This window comes from Notamacropus eugenii, chromosome 5 (genome assembly GCF_028372415.1).
Source record: "Notamacropus eugenii isolate mMacEug1 chromosome 5, mMacEug1.pri_v2, whole genome shotgun sequence".
NCBI lineage: Eukaryota > Metazoa > Chordata > Mammalia > Diprotodontia > Macropodidae > Notamacropus > Notamacropus eugenii.
Genome location: NC_092876.1, coordinates 348,567,465 through 348,585,926, shown reverse-complemented (window position 1 = coordinate 348,585,926; position 18,462 = coordinate 348,567,465). Strand labels below are relative to the sequence as shown.

At 36.9% G+C, this 18,462-nt stretch overlaps 1 pseudogene; it reads left to right on the top strand.

Annotated features, from left to right (window-relative positions):
- The first annotated feature begins 10,870 nt into the window (after window positions 1-10,870).
- LOC140509256 (large ribosomal subunit protein uL23-like) lies at window positions 10,871-11,341 on the top strand (annotated as a pseudogene).
- The last annotated feature ends 7,121 nt before the right edge of the window (window positions 11,342-18,462 follow it).

The window sequence follows — 18,462 nt, the reverse complement described above, 5'->3', positions numbered from 1 at the left end:
TCAAAAGGAAGGCAGATCTATTTATTAGATTCTTGAAATTCATCTAGCTCCAACTCTCTAAAATGTGTTCTTGCACATGGAAGCCAAGGAAAATTCACCACAGATATCATTAAACTCAAGGCTAAAAGCATGAGATATGCAGACCCTTGACAAAAGATGCCCAGTCTTCTGAAATTTCCAATTGAGGTCTGTCAGGGGGAAACACTTAGTCAATCTTAATTGCCAACGGGGAGGAATAAGAGGAAACAATACTGTTAGTGTCCAGATTTTAAATTACTGAGGGCTTGACTAGCCTTCAGCTAAACTCAGAAGGAAGCATATACCTAATAGACAGCACAGAGCTATGATATGATGTTTTAACGATATATTCCTGTGGACTAAAATCTATACGATATGTCTCTTTTAAATATCAACAAAAAAGAAACTCAGTGAAGTCAATCAGAGTTGTAACTAATTGTTTTGATGACTGGAATAAGAAGTACCAGGCAAAGCAATGCAAACACTCACTGTAATGGATCAGCATAGCAGGAACGGGTGAAATACAGATACTGCCTGGTTTACAGAAGTTGAAGCCTGCAGGATACCGATGTTTCCAGGAAGATGCCCTATGTCATCCAACTGATAAACTGCTGCGAAGGGAGAAGAGTAGAGTAGGGTAAGGATCTCACCTGGCATAAACATTTTGTGTGTTCTGGTTTTGGATGTTTGGATGCTACGTATATTAAAATGATTTAACAATTCTTTGCAACGTATTTGCATATTTTATCATGTCAGCTTTTGTAGACCTAGCATTCTCAATAGGTAATATGTACCTAGAAGAGAAATTTTATCTTATCAGAAAACTCAACCCCACCCTAACTTGAAAAACACAATATATTCTACAGAAGTAAAGTAATAGTTGAATAAATTATGATGTGATGTAGTAGGAAATGAAATGTTCATATGTAACACATTCTGCAGCTTTTGCATTTTCCAAAACTGCAAAATGTATGAAATCATAGCAACGGTTATAAGGTGCTGATGAAACAGCAATTCTCATGGAAAAGGTTAGGTTTTTTTCAAGATTTAAAAATTTCTTACTTAACAGCTACATATATACATATACATGTACTCAATCCATCTGCATGTCTGTGGTACATATGCTTGGTAGAAATGAAGATTCTGTTCCTAGTACTGGTCAACAATAGACAGGCAATAAAGTTTCCAAATGATCACTAACATGAGAAAGGAATAGACTGGAGCTCTCTACCCTCTACTTCTCCTTTAAAAGTACAAATTTTGTAAATTTGTGAGTTTTGAGTCTCCCCTTCCAGAAAATGAAGTCTTCTACTCTCTCATCTTCCCCATAATATAACAGTGCACCAAGATATCTTTCTTATTTATAGAAAGAACAAAGATCTTTGGAAGTGATTTCAGAAGACCTGATTTCCAATCTCAACTCAGATACTACTAGGTATAAGATCTTGGGTCAGTCACTTAACTTCTCTACTACGATATCTTCCCTTCCAAAATGAAGAATAGTCATTCTTTCAGGGCAATTACTGACAAAAGTGCTTAGTAAACTACTAAATAGTATTTAAAAATCTAGGCTATTTTTGTGACACAGAAGAATGATGCAAAGTGGTAATAATACACAAAGATTAAAGTAAAGAATAAGCTGAGGCTTAAGAAAATTACTGAAAAGAAATATTGCCCCAAAAGCAAACCTAAATCATCATCTTAGGGCCTAACCTCTTTCAATAAAATTTTAAGAATTCATGATAAAATGCAAATATCCTATCTGAGATAGTAAGATGTTTCATTGCTATTACCTATCACTGTTTTACCATAATTGGGCTATGATATCATAAGCAATCATCCACCAGGGTCTAGTAGGCTATAATAGTAGACTAGATTTCTTTGGGGTGGTGCAAGAAAGTTCAGTGACACTGCCCAAAGAGGGCCATGTGGATGTGAGAGAATCCAGGCTAAAGGACAACTGAAAATCAACTTCATTTTAAATCACATCTAACAATAACTGCACAAGAATATTCATCTAGGGACAAACATGTGACTTAGGAGAATGTCCAACAGGTTGTGAGTCAAAACATCTCAAATTCCTTCTACCTGTAAAAATCTAAAGTTCTAGATCTGTATTCTAGTGCTTGCTTTGTCCCCTAACCCACCGCAAGACCTCAGTCAAGTTCTTTCTCTTCTGGAGTATTAATTTTGTCTCCTGTAATTGTTGAGGATCTACTGTCTTCTTAGGCCCCTCCTAATCTAATGGTCACTGATATGGTCATTTTAAAGGTGATAGAGTAATATTAGATGGCCTATAGTGTACCCTCTTAAAACAGCCATAGTTATCCAGGTCCTGTCAGATATTGTTCTGAAGTCAGAGACCTAACAACTACACTCAAGATGTGCCAGTGCACACTAATTAGGGTATGAGTCATAACCACACAACACCAATCAAGCACAATTCTTCTTAGATTAGAAACACCCTTAATATATGGCCACTGCATATGACACATCAAAATATTACCATATCATAGCCATTCAAGTGCAACTGAATGAAAAGATTTAAGTTCTACTGGTACTCCACTGACTTAAACTAGTTGGATTTTTCTTTTTCTGCACTTTCCTTTTTTTTTCTTGCCTTTCTCCTTCCCCTTCCTCTTCCCCTTCCCCTTCCCCTTTCCTTTCCTTTCCTTTCCTTTCCTTTCCTTTCCTTTCCTTTCCTTTCCTTTCCTTTCCTTTCCTTTCCTTTCCTTTCCTTTCCTTTCCTTTCCTTTCCTTTCCTTTCCTTTCCTTTCCTTTCCTTTTCTCTTTCCTTCCTCTTTCTTTTCCTTTCTCTTCTTTCTTCTGCTTTGCCTTTCCTTGTTTCTTTTTCTACCTCCCTGTTCTCCTTTCCCCTACTTTTTCTGACTCTTCGCTCAGTTCATTCACTTTTCCCTGCTTCACAAGAGTGCTGCCATTTATCCCCTCTTCCTTACTGATATCTCCCTAGTTTAAACCCTTTTTATGTCTCTCTTAGATTATAGTAGCAGTTTCCCAATTGGTGTCATTTCTATGAGCAGTTTTATTCCCCAATACATCTTCTAAAAGGTGCCAAATGCCCTCATTACAGTCTTGACAATAATATTCCTCTGCTCAAGAATCTTCAGTAGCTCTATTTGGTCTTTGGGACCAAAGCAAAGCACAACAACAACAACAAAGCTCCTCAACTGAGCATTTAAAATCCTTCACAATTTGGTTTCCATCTCTATCTTTCAAGATTTATTTGTATCACTCATTTCATTTAATACCAGTCACAACCAAACTGCTCTACTAGTTGCCCCAAGCACATAATACCCCATCATTCATGAACATGCCTTTGCATAATCTATCCCTCATACTTCAAATTCACTACTTTGCTTCCATATCTTAGATTCCCTAGTCTTGGGTTTGGAGCAATAGCCTACAGAACCTTTCCTTTTGGCCCTCTTCATGAGCAAAACTTTTAGTCCTCTCTTCTTTTTTTGAAATTATATCATGTAGGGACAGAGTGAAGATGGCAGAGTAGAATGATGGACATGCTGCAGCTCAACCTGCATAGCCTATAAAATACCTATAAAAATGTCTCTAAACAAATTCTAGAGCAGCAGAAGCCGCAGAACAAAAGAATGAAAGAGATTTCCAGCCCAAGACAAACTGAAAGGCTGACAGGAAGGGCCTATAATATCAGGCTCAGAAAGGAATGCAGCCCACCCTTGACCACTTGGACTGGAGCAGGTTTTAGCGTATAGAATCATGGGCAGCAGCTACAGTTCCCAGATGTTTCTACCCATAAATGCCAAAGACAGCTTCAAAGGTTAGTGAGAAAGTTCTTTCACCTGAGGGAAATGGGAGCAGGGTCTGGTCCTAGCCCTGACTGCTGGCAGCAACCACTCCAACAGCAATTTCCACTTTTGGAGCCCTCCTCTCCTTTGATTGTACCACCTTTGAGGAACTGAGAACTTACAGGCCTCTACAGTATATCCTTCACTTGATAAAAGATCCAAAAGTCAAGTAACTGGCTGGGAAAATGCCTCCAAAAAGGAAAAAAATAAGACTATAGAAGATTACTTTATTGGTGAACAGGTATTTTTCCCCATCATTTTGAATGAGGAAGAACAAAGCATACCATCAGAGGAAGACATAAAAGTCAAGATTTCTACATCCCAAACCTCCAAAATAAATATGCAATGGTCTCAGGCCATGGAAGAGCTCAAAAAGCATTTTGAAAAGCAAATAAAAGAGGTGGAGGGAAAGTTGGGAAGAGAAATGAAAATGATGCAAGAAAATCATAAAAAGTGAGTCCAGAGCTTGCTACAGGACACTCAAAAAATGCTGAAGAAAATAACATCTTTAAAAATAGACTAACCCAAGTGACAAAAGAGGTCCAAAAAACCAGTGAAGAGAAGAATGTTTTGGAAAGCAGAATTAGCCAAATGGAAAGGAGATTCAAAAGCTCACTGAAGAAAATAGTTCTTTAAAAATTAGAATGGAGCAGATGGAAGCTAATGACTTTATGAGAAACTAAAAAATTACAAAATTAAACCAAAAGAATGAAAAAATAGATGATGATGTGAAATATATCTTTGGTAAAACAACTGACCTGGGCAATAGATCCAAACACACTTTTAAAGTTATGGGACTACCCGAAAGCCCTGATCAGAAAAAGAGCTTACACATCATCTTTCATGAAATTATCAGGGAAACTTCCCTGATATTCTAGAACCAGGGGGTTAAATGAATATTGAAAAAATCCACCAATCATCCCTTGAAAGAGCTCCAATTAGAATAACTCCTACGAATATTGTAGACTAATTCCAAAGTTCCCATTTCAAGTAGAAAATATTGCAAGCAGCCAGAAAGAAATTATTCAAGTATTGTGAAAGTGTAGTGAGGATAACACAAAATCTAGAAGCTTCTACATTAAGGGATCAAAGGGCTTGGAACATGATATTCCAGAAGTCAAAGGAACTAGTATTAAAACCAAGAAGTACCTACCCAGCAAAACTGAATATAATACTTCAGAGGAAAAATGGTCATTCAAGGATATAGAGGATTTTCAATCATTTCTTGATGAAAAGACCCAAGCTGAACAGAAAATTTGACTTTCAAACACAAGAATCAAAGATGCATGAAAAGATAAACAGGAAGGAGAAATCATAAGGGACCTACTAATGGTAAAGTGTTTACATTTCTACATGGAAAGATAATATTTGTAACTCCAGACATTTCTCAGTATACAGGTAGTTGGAGGGATCATATACATATAGACAGAGGGCACATAGGAAGGGATGGTATCTAAAAAAATAAAATTAAGGGGTGAGAAAGGAATATATTGAAAGGAGAAAGGGAGAAATGGAATGGGGCAAATTATCTCCCATAAAAGAGGCAAGAGGAAGTTTTTTCAATGGAGGGGAAAAAGGAAGAGGTCAGAGGGAAAAAGTGAAGCTTAGTCTCATCACATTTGTCTTAAGGAGAGAGTAACATACACACTCAATTTGGTATGAAAATCTATCTTACACTACAGGAAAGTAGGGGAGAAAAGGATAGAAGGGAGGGCCAATGGGAGAAGGGAATACTTAAAATTAAACACTTTTGAGGGGTGACAAGGTCAAAAAAAGAATAGAATAAGTGGAAGGCAGGATGGGATGGAGGGAAATATAGTTAGTCTTTCACAACATGATTATTATGGAAGTCTTTTGTATAACTACACATGTATAGCCTATATTGAATTGCTTGACTTCTCAGTGGGGATGGATGGGGAGGGAGGAAGGGAGAGAAATTGGAACTCAAAGTTTTAGGAAAAAATGTTGAGAATTGTTTTTGCGTGCAACTGAGAAATAAGAAATGCAGGTAATGCAGCACAGAAACCTATCTTGCCCTACAAGAAAGAGAGAAGATGGGGATAAGGAAAAGATGGGGTATGATAAAAGGGAGGGAAGATTAGGGGAAGGGGTAATCAGAATGCACAGTGTCTTGAGGTGGGGTGAGGGGAGAGATGTGGAGAAAATTTGGAATTCAAATCTTGTGAAAATGAACCTTGAAAACTAAAAATAAATAAATTTTAAAAAAAGAAATTATATCGTGTAATGAACAGAAAGTAAGTTTCTTGAGGATAGAATCTGTTGAAATTTTATTTTTGCATCTCTGCCTCCCAGAACAGTGACTTGCATAAAGTCAATACTTAGGAAATATTTGCTTGAGGTTCCTTCCTTCCTTCCTTTCTTCCTTCATTCTTTCCTTCTTTCCCTCCTTCCTTCTTGCCTCTTCCCTTTATTTCTTCCCTGGGCCTATCAGAGATACACAAAGAGAATGATTTTGTCATAGCTAGGGGACACAGTGGAGTAAAGCCTGAACTTATTTAGCTCTTAGGCTATTAATTAAATATTCATCATTATTTGAACAATCTGTTATTAAAATTTTATTCCATTGTTTGCTTGTATAACTAAATTCTGAGAAACTATCATGATCTGACTTTCAGAAAAATACATACCTGCCTCACCACATGAGAATTGTGAATAACAATGCTCATCTCCTTGGGCTAGAATGTGATATGAAAATATCTAATAAGTTCAACTCAGCTCTCATACTACCTAAATTCCTTCTGTTTCATTTTCCTACATTTCAGTTGAAATAATTCATGAATTCATAATCATGTATGACTCTTTAATTGCATTAGATGTGAATTAGAAACAAATACAATTCTGATCCACAAGGATATTCCTCTATATTTGATTTCTCCCTACCTACTGTTTCCTTCACTACTTTCTTCAAACATACCCAGGTTTCCTCCATCCTACAACACTGACAACAACAAAACAAACAAACAAAACAAAACAAAAAGAAAAGCTTTCTTAGATGCTACTATTCCCTCATACTAACATCTTTTCTCCCTCCTCCCTTCCTCAACCAAGGGATAGGAATAAGTATTGGACTTATGCTTTCAATGGTATCAGGAACTTTCAAGAGTTTCTCCCTCTAGGAATGCAAATCAGCACCTTTTCTGCAATTTATATTCAAGGAGATTCGGACATATTCCAAGAAAGAGAAGTGATATAGTAAGGATATTTCAAAGAGAGAATTTGAACCCAAATCCTCCTGGCTTTGAGACCATCTTTTTATCCACTGCTCACTAATGGCATCTCAGTCAAACTCCTAGAAAAAACAGTTAGCTACACTATTCACTAACTACTTCCTCTCCTCTCACTTGTCAGTCCTTTGCAATCAAACTTCTTTCCTCATCTCACAACTGAAATTGTTCTCTCCAAAGTTACCAATTGTTCTCTATTTAGGTGGCAAATCTGGTGGCCTTTAAAAAAATTCATAATCTTCTTGGTTTTTTCACAGCATTTGTCTATGACATTATGCTCTTAAAAATTCTTACCTATGTGAGTTTTTCACAACTGTTTTCCTTTGATTCTCCTTCTATCAGACTGACTGCTCTTCTCAATCACCTTTGCTGGCTCACAGTCCAAATTTATCCAATGCAAGGAAGGCTCACTTATTCAATCTCACTTTCCCCTTCTTCCCTCCTTTGTAAAAGCTTTTTCTTGCCTCTTTTATTTGAGATAATTTATTACATTCTACCTCTCCCTTACAGTTTCTCCTTGTACATTCCTCTCAAACCTTAATTTTCTAATTTAGATATCACAGGAATGTAAACAGTTCAATTTTAATAAGTCCTGTATGGTTTCTATTTCCTGTTTACTTTTTCATGTTTCTCTTGATTCCTGCATTTGAAAGTCAAATTTTCTATTCAGCTCTGGTCTTCTTAACAAGAATACTTGGAAGTCCTCTATTTTATTGAAGTTTCATTTTTTCTTCTGAAGTATTATATTCACTTTCACTGGATAAATGACTCTTGGTTTTAATCCTATCTCCTTTGAGCTCTGGAATAACATATTCTAAACCTTACAATCCCTTAATATAGAAGCTTCTAGATCTTGTATTATCCTGCTTGTGCTGCCACAATACTTGAATTGTTTCTTTCTGGCTGCTTGTAATATTTTCCACTTGACTTGGGAACTCTGGAATTTGGTTACATTGTCCTCTACTTTTTTACCTTTTTGGTTTTGTTTTATAATTTCTTGATTTCTCATAAAGCCATTAGCTTCCATTTGCTCCATTATAATATTTTTAAAAAGTAACTTTCTTCAGTGAGCTTTTGGACCTCTTTTTCCATTTGGGCTAGTCTAATTTTAAAGGTATTATTTTCTTCAGCATTTTTTTGGTTTTCCTTTAGCAAGTTGTTAACTTGTTATTCATGATTTTCTTGCATCACTCTCATTTCTCTTCCCAATTTGTCCTTTACTTCTTTTACTTGATTTTGGAAATCCTTTTTGAGCTTTTCCATGACCTGAGATCAACGCATATTTTGCTTCAATGCTTTAGGTGAAGGAATTTTGGCTTTGTTGTCTTCTGGTTGTATATTTTGATCTTTCTTGCCACCAATGATGTAAGAAAATACATCTTCACCAACAAAGTAAGAATCTATAGCCTATTTCTTTTTTTCTTGCTTTGCTCATTTTATCAGCCAATTACTTGACTTTTGAGCTTTGTTAAGTGGAGGACTCCAGAAGCAGCCTCTGCTTCAGTAGTAGCTGCAGCAGCCCAGAAGCTGGGGCAGGGGCTGGGTCTGGACTGAGGCTGAGGCTGGCACTGGACTATGCTACCCTCTCAGCCAGATAAGAGACTCTTCCAGCTGTGCTTTGAAGCTCTCTTTAGCATTTGTGAACTGAGAAGTCTGGAATCCACAGTAGCAGTCAGTGATTCATTCCCCTGAGGCCTGCTCCTGCTCAGTATCCACAGGCATCCTCCATGCTGAACTGCACTCTGCTCCCAGTCTGGTATAATAGACCCTACCAGATTGTCTTGGGTTGGAAATTTGCTTCAACCTGTCATTCTGTGGCTTCTGCTGCTCTAGAATTTGTTAAGAGTAATTTTTACAAGGTTATTTTTTTGAGGGATTTGGGGAGAGAACTGTAGAAGGTACCTGCTTCTACTCCACCATCTTGGCTCTGACCCCCTGGATCCCATAACTCTTGAAAAGAGAGTGAGGCTCATGACTTTGCACAGTTCTACTTCACATTAATCCACTTCACTTGCAAGTGAAGAAATCATCCTTCCCCCATATTTATTAATTTATTTGTCTCAGTTTTCATCAATCCTTTCCATAAGGTCCAGATTTTCTCCCCCTCCCTAAACCCTGCAAGACAGCATAGAATTTTATATGAGTTCTATACACGGATTTCTATTAAACACATCTTCACATTAGTCTTATTGCATAGCAGAATTAAAATGAATGGGAGAAACCATAGAATAACAAAATATAACACAGGAGAAAATAGTCTGCTTCATTCTGTGTTCTGACTCCATAGTTCTTTATCTGGATATGGATGGCAATTTGCATCATCAGTCCTTTCAAAATGTTTCAGGTCTGCATTGCTGCGAAGGGCATAGTCTATCAAAAGCAATTCTCGCACACTGTGGCTGTTATGTATAATGTTCTACTGGCTCTGCTCACTTCACTCAACATCAGTTCATATAAGGCTTTCCAGGTTTTTCTGAAATCCTTCTGTTCATCATTTCTTGTAGCACAATAGTATTCCATTACATTCATATAACACAACGTATTCACTCATCCCCCAATTGATGGGCATCCCCTTGATTTCCAGTTCTTGGCCACTACAAAAAGAGCTGCTGTAAATATTCTTTTGAGGTCCTTTCCCCATTTTTATGATCTCTTTGGAATATATCCCTAGAAGTGGTATTGCTGGGTCAAAACATATGAACATTTTTATAGTCCTTTGGGCATAGTTCTCAATTACTCTCCAGAATGGAGAATCAGTTCATAGTTCCACCAACAATGAATTAGTGTTCCAACTCTGCCATATCTCCAAAATTTATCATTTTCCTGCTTTGGCATGCCAGCCAATCTGATAGATGTGATGTGGTAATTGAGAGTAGTTTTGATTTAGAGCATGTTTTCATATCATTATAAATAGTTTTCATGTCTTTCTCTGAAAACTGCTTTTTCATTTCTTTTGACCATTTCTCAATTGGGCAATCAATTGGGAAATCAATTGGGCTTGTGTTCTTATAAATTTGACTCAATTCTCTCTATATTTTAGAAATGAGGCCTTTATCACAGACACTAATTGTAAAAATTCTTTCTTAGTTTTCTGCTTCCCTCCTAATCTTGGTTGCATTGCTTTTTGCAAGAAACTTTTCAATTTGATGTAATCAAAGTTATACATTTTGCATTTCATTATGTTCTCTAACTCTTGTTTGGTCATAAATTCCTTCATTCTCCATAAATCTGACAAAGAAACTATTCCTTGCTCCCCTAATTTGTTTATAGTATCAGCCTTTACATCTAGATTGTGTACCTATTTGGACTTTATTCTGGTATATGATGTCAGTCATTGGTCTACGCCCAGTTTCTGCCACACTATTTTCCAGTTTTCCCAGCAGTTTGTGTCAAACAGTGAGTTCTTATCCCAGAAGCTAGAATCCTTGGGTTTAACCAACAGTAGACAGTTATACTCATTAACTACCCTGTTTTATGTAACTAACCCATTCCACTGATCTACCCCTCTATTTCTTAGACAGTAACAAGTGGTTTTAATGATTGCTGCTTTATAATGCAATTTAATATCTTGCATGGCTAGGCCAACTTCCCCAGCAATTCTTTTCATTAATTCTATTGATGTTCTGAAACTTTTATTTTTCCAGATTAGCTTTGATAATATTTTTTCTAGCTCTATAAAATTTTTTTGGTAGTTGGTATGGTATTGAATAAGTAAATTACTTAGAGTAGAATTGTAAATTTTATTAGCTTGGCCCTTTCCCCAAGATGGCTCTCAAGGTGAAGAAGGAAGCCATTGTCTCCCCCAAGACAGAAGCCAAGTCTAAGGCTTTAAAAGCCAATAAGGCGGTGTTGAAGGGTGTTCATAGCCACAAAAAGAAGAAGATCCAAACATCCCCCACCTTCTGGCAACCCAAGACACTAAGACCAAGAAGGCAGTCCAAATAGCCTCAGAGAAGTGCCCCTCAGAGAAACAAGCTTGATCACTATGCCATCATTAAGTTTCCCTTGACCACTGAGTCTGCTACGAAGAAGATTGAGGACAATAACCCCCTAGTTTTCATTGTGGATGTCAAGGCCAACAAGCATCAGATCAAGCAGGCAGTAAAGAAGCTGTATGACATCGATGTGGCCAAGGTCAACACACTGATCCAGCCTGAAGCAGAGAAGAAAGCTTATGTCTGGCTTGCTCCAGACTACGATGCTTTGGGTGTTGCCAACAAAATTGGAATCATCTAAACTGTGTCCATCTGTCTCACTGCACCTACAATAAAAAGTTTTCCTGGAAAAAAAAATTATTAGCTCAGCCTACCCCCAAGAAACTGATGCTTTTCCAATTATTTAAATCTGACTATATTTGTACAAAAAGTGTCTTGTCATTGTGTTGATAAAATCCCCGGGTTTGCTTGGGCAGGGAGACTTCTAGATATTTCTTATTAGCTACAATAATTTTATTTTTTATCATATTATTTTAATATATAATTTATTTTTCAGTTTTCAACATTCACTTCCACAAGAGTTTGAATTTAAACTTTTCTCCCCATCTCTCCACACCCCCTCACCCCAGCACAGCATAAACCCCATCCAACCCTTCCTCCAGTCTGTCCTCCCTTTTATTATTCCCTCTTCTTCTATCCCTTTCCCCTCTGTTTTCCTATAGGACAGAAGAGATTTCTATATCCCATTGACTTATTTTCCAGTTGCAGGCTAAAAGAATTTTTAGACACAAAGCCCATAAAATATCAGTAGAGAGGGACTCTCAACAAATTTTGAAGCAGCAGACTTGGAGAATAACAAAGTGGAGGAGATTTCCAGCCCAGGGTGCACTGGATGCAGAGCGTAGCCCAGCCCAGCCTTGGCCTTGCACTGCACAGCACACAAACAGCTCTTGGGGGTAGAATCTCCAGTCACAGCAGCAGCAGTTCGCAGATCCCTCAACCCACAGGCACCAAAGGTCAGAGACAGGGCTTTTTCAGCTGGATGGGAAGGGAGAAGGGCCTTCCATAGCTCCAGCCTCAGGCAGCGACAACAGAGGCCACATTGGGCAGGTGACAGCAGTTCCCACAGCAGCCCCTACAGAAGCCTGCATCCATTGTTGGATCGTAAAAACCCTGGGGGCACTGAGGAGCTGATTATTACCTCAGCCTTGTGTACAGGTCATAAGGACGCTGATCTTTATCTCACACTGAATGGCGGTGGAACTGGAGGCCAAGTGTCTGTGGAGAGGAAACTCTGCTAAGATTCTGGGCACAAAAATCTCTCCCTTCTCCCAGACCAGTGTGCACACTTGATTGTGCCACCTTGGAGGAACTCAGATTTTACAGATCCCCAAAGTATACCCTATTCTTGACAAAGGACCCAAAAGTCAAGTAACTGGTTAGGAAAACGCCCAAAAAAGGGGTAAAAAATAAGACTATAGAAGGTTACTTTCTTGGGGAACAGATATCTTCTCCCATCCTTTCAGATGAGGAAGAACAATGCTTACTATCAGGAAAAGACATAAAAGTCAAGGTTCTGTATCCCAAACATCCAAAATCAATATTCAATAGTCTCAGGCCATGGAAGAGCTCAGAAAGGATTTTGAAAATCAAGTAAGAGAGGTGGAGGAAAAACTGGGAGGAGAAATGAGAGATATGCAGTCAAAGCATGGAAAGCTGGTCAACAGCTTGCTAAAGGAGACCCAAAAAATGTTGAAGAAAATAACACCTTTAACAATAGGTTAACTCAATTGGCAAAAGAGGTTCAAAAAGTCAATGAGGAGAAGAATGCTTTAAAAAGCAGAATTAGCCAAATGGAAAAGGAGGTTCAAAAGCTCACTGAAGAAAAGAGTTCTTTCAAAATTAGAATGGAGCAGATGGAGGCTAATGACTTTATGAGAAACCAAGAAATCACAAAACAAAACCAAAAGAATGAAAAAATGGAAGATAATGTGAAGTGTCTCATTGGAAAAACAACTTACCTGGAAAATAGATCCAGGAGAGACAATTTAAAAATTATGGGACTACCTGAAAGCCATGATCAGAAAAAAGGAGCCTAGACATCATCTTTCATGAAATTATCAAGGAAAACTGCCCTGAGATTCTAGAACCAGGTGACAAAATAAATACTGAAAGAATCTACTGATTACCTCCTGAAAGAGATCCAAAAAGAGAAACTCCTAGGAACATTGTGGCCAAATTCCAGAGTTCCCAAGTCAAGGAGAAAATATTGCAAGCAGCTAGAAAGAAACAATTCATGTAGTGTGGAAATACAATCAGGATAACACAAGATCTAACAGCTTCTACATTAGGGGATCGAAGGGTGTGGAATATGATATTCCAGAAGTCAAAGGAACTAGGACTAAAACCAAAATTCACCTAACCAGCAAAACTGAGTATAATACTTCAGGGGAAAAAATGGTCTTTCAATGAAATAGAGGACTTTTAAGCATTCTTGATGAAAAGACCAGAGCTGAAAAGAAAATTTGACTTTCAAACACAAGAATGAAGAGAAGCATGAAAAGGTGAACAGCAAAGAGAAGTCATAAAGGATTTACTAAAGTTGAACTGTTTACATTCTTACATGAAAAGACAATATTTGTAACTCTTGAAACTTTTTTCAGTATCTGGGTAGTTGGTGGGATTATACACACACATGCACACACACACACTCACACACACACACATATGGAGAGAGAGAGACAGAGAGCAGAGGGTGAATTGAATAGGATGGGATCATATCTTTAAAAAATGAAATTACAGGGTGAGAGAGAAATATATTGGGAGCAGAAAGGGAGAAATGGAATGGGGCAAATTATCTATAATAAAAGAGGCAAGTAAAAGACTTTTCAGTGGTGGGAAAAAGGAGGAAGGTAAGAGAAAAAACATGAAGCTTACTCTCATCACATTCGACTAAAGGAAGGAATAAAATGCACACTCATTTTGGTATGAAAACCTATCTTACAATACAGCAAAGTGGGGGAGAAGGGGATAAGCAGGGTGGGGGGGATGATGGAAGGGAGAGCATGGGGAGGAGGGGGCAATTTGAGGTCAACACTCATGGGGAGGGACAGGATCAAAAGAGAGAACAGAAGTAATGGGGAACAGGATAGGATGGAGGGAAATATAATTAGTTCTTACACAACACTACTATTATGGAAGTCATTTGCAAAACTACACAGATTTGGCCTTTATTGAATTGCTTGCCCTCCAAAAGGAAGGGGTGGGGAGGGAGGGATGAAGAGAAGTTGGAACTCAAAGTTTTGGGAACAACTGTTGAGTATTTCTTGCATACAACTAGGACATAAGAAATACAGAAAATGGGGTATAGAAAGTTATCTGACCCTACAGGAAAAAAGAGAAGATGGAGATAAGTGAAGGGAGGGATTTTAGAAGGGAGGGCAGATTGATGATAAGGGTAATTAGATTTCTTGGCATTTTGGGGTGGAGGGAAAAGAGAAAAGAGGAGAAAATATGGAACCCAAAATTTTGTTGAAAACTTAAATAAATTTAAATAACAAAAAAGAATTTTTAACATTCATTATTAAAGCTTTGAGTTACATATTCTTTCTCTTTCATCCTCCCCACCCACCCTCATTGAGAAAACAAGCAATTCAATATTGGTCATACATGTGTAGCCATGCAAAACACTTCCATAACAGTTATGTTGTGAAAGATTAACCACATATCCCTCTGTCCTAACTTGCCCTCAATTTATTCCATTCTCTCCCTTGACCTGTCCTCCCACAAAAATATTTGCTTCTGACTATCCCTTTCCCTAATTTGCTGTCCCTTCCATTATCTTCCCTCTCCTATTTCCTTCCCCCTTCCCCCACCTTCCTGCAGGACAAAATAGACTTCCATATCGAATTGAGTGTTTATTATTCCCTCCTTAACCCAATCCCATGAGAGTAAGGCTCACTTATTTTCTGGAAACTACAGCAGTTACCACACATATTGTGCTGTTCTCCTCTCTGAGCCTGGCGCAGTGGATCTTTCCTGTCAGTCTTCCAGGCTATCTTGGGCTGGAAATCTGTTTCATTGTCATTTTATGTCTTCTACTGCTTTGGAATATGTTTAGAGTCATTTTAGACAGGTATTTTAAAAGTTATGAGGGGAGAGCTAGAGTAGGTCCATCCTTCTACTCCATCATTTTGGCCTTGCAGTAACTTTAAATGGATTTCTTTTTTATCTCTTGCTGTTGGGCTTTGTTAGTAATATATGGAAATGTAGATGATTTGTGTGGGTTTATTCTGTATCCTGAAACTTTGCTAAAGTTGTTTATTATTTCAAGTAGTTTTTTATTTGATTCTCTGGGATTTGTTAAGTATACCATCATATTTTTCAAATATATTTTTCATAGAATGATAACTTAGTTTCTTCTTTGCCTCTTCTGATGCCTTCTGTTTCTTTTTCTTCTCTTATTGCTAAAGCTAATATTTCTAGTTGAATAAGTGGTGATAATGGACATCCTTTTTTCATCCCCTATCTTATTGGAAATGCATGTACTCTTTCCCATTACATTTAATACTTGCTGATGGTTTTAGGTAGATATTACTTATTATTTTAAGGAATGCTCCAGTCATTCCTTTTCTTTCCCATATTATCAATAAGAATGGGTGTTGTATTTTGTCAAAAGCTTTTCTGCATCTGGTGAGATAATCATATATTTTCTTAGGTTTGTTCTTTATATGATCAATTATGCTGACAGTTTTCTTAATATTGAACCAGCTCTGTGTTCCTGGTATAAATCCTATCTGATCAAAGTGTATCATTCTCATGATAAGTAGCTGTAATCTTTTTGGCTAATATCTTATTTAAAAATTTTGCATCCATATTCATTAAGTAAATTGGTCTGTTATTTTCTTTTTCTGTTTTGACTCTTCCTGATTTAAGTATCAGCACCATATTTATATCATAAAAAGAATTTGGTAGGACTCCTTTTCCAATTTTATCAAATAGTCATTAGAGTACTGGAATTAACTGTTCTTTAAATCTTTTCTAGAATTTGCTTGTAAACCCATCTAGCACTGGTGATTATTTTTTCCTAGTGAGTTCATTGATGGCTTTTTCAATTTCTTTTTCTGAGTTTGGATTATTTAAATATTTTACTTCCTCTTCTTTAATCTGGCCAATTTATATTTTTAAATTTTCAGCTATTTCAAATTTATGGGAATAAGGTTGAGCAAAATAATTTTTAAGTGTTGCTTTAATTTCCTCTTATTTGGAGGTGAATTTATTCTTTTCATTTTTGGTACTGATAATTTGGTTCTCTTCTTTCTTTTTTTTAAATCAAATTGACCAAATGTTTATCAATTTTATTGTTTTATCACAAATCTAACTCTTAGTTTTATTTATTAGTTCAATAGTGTTCTTGATTTCAATTCTATTAGTATCTCCTTTGGTTTTCAGCATTTCCAGTTTGGTATTTCATTGCGAATTTTCAATTTGCTCTTTTCCCCAGCTTTTTCAATTGCATGCACAATTTATCGATCTCCTCGTTCTCTATTTTATTTATGTAAGTATTCAGAGATACAAAACTTTCCCTAAAAACTGCTTTCACTGCATCCTCTAAGTTTTGGTAGGCTGTCTCATTATTGTCATTCTCTTGAAAGAAGTTATTAATTGTTTCTATAATTTGTTTTTTGACCCATTCATTCTTTGATCCATCTTTCCATGACCCTTTATTACATGTAATTTTTATTGCCTCATGATGTGAAAGGGATACATTGACTATTTCTGCCTTTCTGCACAGGATTGTGAGGTTTTTATTACTTAGTACATGTGCAGTTTTTGTATATGTACCATTTACTACTGAGAAACAATGTATGTCCCTTTCTATTCCATTCAGTTTTCTCCAGAGGTCTATCATATCTTCCGTTTCCAGAATGCTATTCATCTCCTTAACTTCTTTCTTGTCCATTTTGAGGTTAGAGTTATCAAATTCAGAGAGGGGGAGGTTGAGGTTCTCCAGTAGCATAGTTTGGCTGTCTATTTTTTCCTGTAATTCCCTTTACTTCTCTAAGAATTTGGATAGTATACCACTTGGTACATATATGTTTAGTAATGTTATTACTTCATTGACTATGATTCCTTTTAGCAGGATATAGTTTCTTTCCTTATCTCCTTTAAGATTGGATCTATTCTTGCTTTTGCTTTCACTTTGTCTGAGATTAGGATTGCTATCTCTGCTTTATTTACTTCATCTGAAGAATAATATATTCCACTCCAGCCTTTTACCATTACCCTGTGTGTGTTCCCCTTTTTCAAATGTGTTTCCTGTAAACAACATATGGATTGTAGGATTATGGTTTTTAATCCATTCTGCTATCTGCCTCTGTTTTATGGGAGAGTTCAAACCATTCACATTTATTACTGTGACTTTCTCTCTGTCCTATTTCCCCTCCACCCCACATATGTGATTTTATTTCTCCCTTACCCTCCTCAAAAGTGTTTTTCTTTTGACCACTGCCTCCCTCAATCTTTCCTCCCTTGTATCAGGTCCCCTAAGTTTTCTCTCCCTTTTTCTTTACTACTTCTTCCATCCATTCTAATCACACCCTTGCATTTCTTTCCACTTTTCCCTCCTACTGCCTTTAATGCAAGTTAGATTTCTATGCTTAACCAAGTATATTGTTCTGTCCTTGAGTTATATCAGATGAGAGCACAGCTCATCTCCCTCTCTTCTTTCCCTCTCCCATAATATGTTTTTGTGCATCTTCATGTGATATAATTTACCATTTTCTACCTCTTCCTTTCTTCTTCTCCCTCCATACCCCTTAATTATATTTTTTGTCATCACATCAGTCAATTTATACTCACTCCCTCTATCTATGTATATTCCTTTTAAATCTTTTAATAAATATACAATTCTCAAAAATAACAATTATCATCCTGCTGTATAGGGATGTAAACAGTTTGCCCATATTAAATAAGTTTTTTCTTTCCTTTTTTTTCCTGTTTATCTTTTGTTAACTCTCTTGAGACTTGTATTTGAAGATCAGATTTTCTATTGAGCTCTGGGCTTTTCATCAGAAAATTCTGAAAATCCGTTATTTACTTGAATATCTATCTCCTTGTCTGAAATATTATGCTCAGTTTTGCTGGGTAATTGATCCATGGTTGTGGTCCAACCTCCTTTGATTTACAGAATATCATATTCCAATCCTTCTGATCTTTTAATGTAGAAGCTGCAAGGTCTTGTGTGCTCCTGACTGTAGTTCTTCAATATTTGAATTGTTTCTTTCTGAATGCTTGCAGTATTTTCTCCTTCACTTGATAGTTCTGAAATTTGGCAACATATTTCTTAGTGTTTTCAGTTTGGGATCTCTTTCTGGAGGTGATCAGTGGATTCTTTCAATGATATTTTTCCCCTGGATCTAG